Source organism: Sabethes cyaneus, chromosome 1 (assembly GCF_943734655.1).
Source record: "Sabethes cyaneus chromosome 1, idSabCyanKW18_F2, whole genome shotgun sequence".
Lineage (NCBI taxonomy): Eukaryota > Metazoa > Arthropoda > Insecta > Diptera > Culicidae > Sabethes > Sabethes cyaneus.
In genome coordinates this window covers 43,331,835-43,337,259 of record NC_071353.1, presented here as the reverse complement: position 1 = coordinate 43,337,259, position 5,425 = coordinate 43,331,835, and the positions used below count along the sequence as shown (strand labels likewise).

The window sequence follows — 5,425 nt, the reverse complement described above, 5'->3', positions numbered from 1 at the left end:
TCGAAAATTGGAGGGTTCAAAGTGAAATCTTCTTCTTGGCTTGTTATTATTTTAACATTTTTGTTATATTTCTTACGTATTTTTGCTTATACTGGCATATTATCGTTATTAATTATTAACGATAAGAAAACTTTATCAATAATCGTTATAGATTTTGATCGGCATTTCCCATCATTACAACTCTCCCATCTGAGCTGACATTTGATTTAGCAGTGGCACCAGTACCAGTTGTAGGAAAAGCAAATAGTATTTAATTTTTCATTTATTTCATATATGCTGCATATTTGTTAAAATTATGAATTATGCGCGGAATTATGTATTTAGAAACTATTTTTATATTATTCGTAGCGTCGATAACAACTCTACGTAAGCATTAGAATTCAAATAGGAATCAACCAAGATTCATGGGTTTTTACCACGAAATTTTGGCAACTTTTCTCACCTACAAAATGTGTGACTGAACAAGTGTGCTCAAAATCCAACTTTCAATGCAAAGGGCAATACTATTTTCACTATCAAGTACACTCCTGCTAATATGAAAAACACCTCGTTCAGATTGGGCGAGTTCATTTTTAATCTGAATATTTGGTAACTCTACACTCAAGTCTTTTTTTACATGGTTTGTTTTTTTCGATTACTCGAGAACGCTGCCACTAAGGAACTATTTGCAATCTACGTGAGGAATGTCCAGCCACTCCCAAATGTATTGAGAGATAAATTAATGGTCCCTAAGTTACCCCGTTCTTAATATTCAAAAAACCAAACCGTGTAAAAAAAGTACTTGAGTGTATTCACTTTCACATACGCGCAAGACGCGCACCCTATATATGAACTTGTTTTGATTTGACGAAAACAAACGTTTTGAAAACATTCCAAACATGCGCGAATTCTAAAAGTTCGATTTGTAGAAGAGGTAATTGGCTCGGCAGTTTCGACTAAAATGGTCTATTTTGAGTACTGGCGAGAGGTAAGTTCTATATGAGCTATATTGCCAAAGCTCTTGAGCAAGAGGAAACGCATTAAGTTTTTTTGCTTTTTTTTTTTCAATTTACCCGGTCATCTTTAACGTCAATTGTGTATGACGCTTGATCGGTTTTTAATGTGAATGCATTCATACCACCGGGGTACAGATTAAAAATGTTCAGATTAAAGAAGGTCATACCAACGGGGGTACACGGTATTGTCTTGAATGGATTATTGAAGATAGGTAGTTTTGCAGTGACAACAACTTTGGCGCTAGTGTATATGAACAGTTTAATGTACACTAGCGCCAGCAGCAAGCAGTTATCACTCCAAAACTACACTCAAAATAATCCGCACCTAACTAATGGAAAATTTCCATATGAAAATCCTTATGATTATTATGTGCCACATATAAACACAGTCCGCCCAGAAGTACACATGAAAATTATGTGCATATGAATAGTATGTGCAAATTTTAAAGGTAAATTTTAAAAACACATAAATGGTAACTGTTTGGCACATAAAGTTCATTTACTGACCACATGGAAAAAATCTATGTGTGAAACACATAGAAACTACACGAAAAGTTTTCTCAGTGTAACTATATCTATATCCATTGGAAAGAAATGCAGCGAATAGTTCTAACAAACTACACTCAAGTACTTTTTTGCACGGTTTAGTTTTTTGAGTATTAAGAACGGGGTAACTTAGAGACCATTCATTTATTTTTCAATACATTTGGGAGTGGCTCGACATTCCTCACGTAGATTGTAAATAGTTCCTTAGCTGCACCGTTTTCGAGTAATCGAAAAAAACAAACCGTGTAAAAAAAGACTTGAGTGTATCTAGGAACTTGCTACCAATCATTGAGTTTTTCAAAGTGATAAAAAACCTATCTTGCCGTCTTTCAACTAAATTTTAGGCTCAAAACTAATCAGAATCTAAATTTGAGTGTATATTATGCTGTCCGAAACGAGGTCAGTTTTAGAATCCAAAAATTATGTCCACCAGCATTGTCAAGCAATTGGGGTTGCGATTTGATATCGACCCGGATAAAAGGGGAGTTTCTCACGCGATACCGTAAACATTTGGGTAGACATGCGATGTTAAAACAAGGAATGAAATCTTAGAACACTGCTATCGAACATACCTACCTACCTCGCACCCGGGGAGAAAACCCGTCTCTATCCCAATGGTCACTTGTTAGTAAACATTGGTTTTTATTGTTTGCAGTATCCACATGCAGCAATATGAGGCGTTCTTATGGTAAGATCGTAAACATTTGTTTAGTGTTGCTTTCCCGTTAGTCAGGGACATGACATCGATAAATACTTTTTAGTTTGGCCTACCGGTGTGAATTTCCTGTAAGATAACTTTTAGTTACTTGCCGGAAGAGAATTTAAAGGTTATTCATTCAACGAATCAAAATCCAGGAGATAGAACGGTTTTGTAAGAGCTATAAATGTTGCGTCCCGTTACACTAAATGTAGATAGAACGGCGTGTTTATGTTTTGTAAATAGCCTTTAGCCATTTTTAGTTAACCATACATTATAGATGATTATAGATAAGATACGCAATCTCAATACAGCCATTGCAGCTTATTTTTCAAGTTTTTGTCATCCCCGCTTAAAATTGGTTTTCAAAATCGGAGGGCAAAACAATTGTTGGACAGGAGTCAAAATTATTTGTATAAATTGTATAAAATTAATTGGTTGTGGGCACTTAAGCCTAAAGAACTCGAAAAATGAGTATTAATGCTTCCAGCACGAAACAATAAGAGAAGTTCAAACAATGTAATGAAGAAAAAACGGTCAAAAAAGTAGAAGAGTTTGTGTTTCAGGACACAAAGGTGGACTTGACTTGACTTGACTTAAATGTATACACCTATTGGTACAGCCCCTCGCCTTAATGTTTAAGCTACGTACCTATCTCTTGATTTCGTGTAAAATTTGAACATTAGTAGGTCGAAGTGTATGCTACAATTCGATACATCTACAACAATCTATGAAGTCCGCTTGATGGAACACAATTCGCGTTGCGTCAAATTCATTAGCGGAACTAGCACTTATTTCTAGGGGGGCTATAGCCCCCGGCATTTTTTTCGACTACAGTGGGGTTTCGAATTTGGGATGGTTCGATTTTGGCACGGTTCGATATTGGCATACCTTGATTTTGGCAACAAAAGTACCCGTTTTTGGCAACACAAAATATTTCACTTCGAAAAGCATGCTTAAATTTCCCTCAGTTTTCGCATACATGCTTTTAATGACGAAAAAAGGTGCTCTCAGTGTGTTCAAGAAAAAAATTTACGGTAATAGAATGTTTCGAACAATAATATTTTTATTGCCGTAGGACTACGTCTTACCGCAGGTTGCCAAAAACTTACTTACACCGGACGGATTGGTCTTGGCGGAGTTTTTAAACATTAAATGGTTGCAATCGTTGATTAATAATATATAGTCAATTTTTAACGCACTTACATTCAACTTTTTCATATCAAAAAAGGGTCTCGGTTTTGGCACGGTTTCGATTTTGGCAACATAGGCGACACGCATTTGTTGCCGAATTCGAAATCCAACTGTATTTCATTTCGTCGGTATATTTAAATTAAATATACATTATTCCATGGTATCTTACAACTGTGATGTATATAAAAATTACTCTAAAGTTTTTTTTATCTAAAATTATCTAACAATAGATTTTTCCTAAAACTCAAAAAAGCCGGTTTATTTTTCTAGGGGGCTGTATCTCTCTGTATCCCCCCTAGTTACGCCAATGGTGAAATCTGCGTTCGTGTTTCAAGAATCTAGTCTGCATTGTGGTTTTCCAATTATTACCTACTTTTGATAGATTTTTTGGGACATAAGCATAACCAAATCAATATGGGTGTCAAACCTCAATGTTTCAAAATTTTGCCTGTCCCGATCATTTCGTCTAGCCCAGTGGTGGCCAAACTGCGGCCCGCGGGCCGCATGTGGCCCTTTGAGATGATTCGTTCGGCCCGCGGACTGATTTGAAAGATGGTGGACTTAGGAGAATTTTTTTTGATGACATAGGAGTCCCTCAGTTTAATCGTTATGCCTCGCGCATGTTGTGAATCTGAATGGTTTCCGGTTTAAATATCATGGTGATTCCTAGAAAATGGTTGTTGGCATTCATGGGCGATCTGATATGGCCCGCACCATGCCTATGCTTGGGCACCACTGGTCTAGCCCGTGTATATCAAATCGGTCTTGGTTTAATCGTCGTAAAATATCTACGACCTATTGAGACTAGGAAGTTTTGTCACTTCTTCTGGCGCACTTTGCTAACACATACGTCAAATTGGTCTAGGTATAATCGCGGTTGTAAGAAATTTTGTTGGGACGAGTAGACTTTGCCGCTCTTTCTGGCGTACTTCCCAAGCAAAGACATCAAATTGGTCTAGGTTTAATCGTCGTAAAGAATCTTCGATCTATTGAGACTGGGAGACTGTCCCTTTTTTTAAAAGTAAAGTAATCGAAATCGCAGTAAACAGAAGGTGTATTTACTTGTCGTCTCTGCCTGTGAAGCAAGGCGATCATGAGGAAAATGTATGGCTAAATTTAGCCTTGAAACTTTTTGTTATTTTTCACTTAATTAGTGATTGAAAATAAAATTATAATAGAAATCACATAATTGCTACATCTATTATGAGTCTATCAGTATCTAAACCATGAAAATCCATTCGTAATTGTCAAAAATTTCTTTCGATTTTGTAAGTGTTCGCCAGAAAAATAATAACGTGTATATGAAAAGTAAGAATAGCTTTGGTTTTGACGATTAAAATATAAGTAAAACGCTTAAATTACTTAATTGCGTATTAGCTCAGCATATCCCTATTGGGATATATTAAAAACATATGAGTCATTCCACACAAAGTGAACGAGAAAAGTTCAAACGGGTCAGAGGTGTCGTTGTCACTTTATTCACGAAGTTTTACCTAACTCGTACCGTTCTTTCTTTGAATCAAATAACAAAATAATTCCGTTTTGCGGCCGTTAAAAAGATCCGCCAGGTCCCACCGAGATTTGAACTCGGATCGTTGGATTCAGAGTCCAAAGTGCTAACCATTACACCATGGAACCAATGTGACGGTTTCGACAAAACAAACGTTTCGAAAAACGAGCCGAAACATAAACGGCATTCGAATTACAGCACCTACAGTTTTCATCATCATTCACACACTGATTATTTTCGGTTAGTTCACATTCTTCCTAACGCATTTTCACGGTTTGATCGTAGGCAGTTACTAATTATAGATTCATTTCTTTACCGTTTTCACTGAACAGGCACCATTTTTACTACAACCTATTTATGAATCAATCGTTATTCGTACAAACGTTAATTGCTACCGATAGTAAAAACGGCACCCAATTATACGTGCAGTGCGTGACTTGCAATAAAAGTAGAACTCACATCAAACAGCAATTGTGCCGATAA

The 5,425-nt window shown here is 36.5% G+C and overlaps 1 non-coding gene across 1 annotated transcript; it reads right to left on the bottom strand.

Moving 5' to 3' along the window:
* Positions 1-4,998: 4,998 nt before the first annotated feature.
* On the bottom strand, positions 4,999-5,070 carry Trnaq-cug (transfer RNA glutamine (anticodon CUG)). The gene has a single exon. It is a non-coding gene; the product is annotated as a tRNA-Gln (tRNA).
* Between the last annotated feature and the right edge of the window lie 355 nt (positions 5,071-5,425).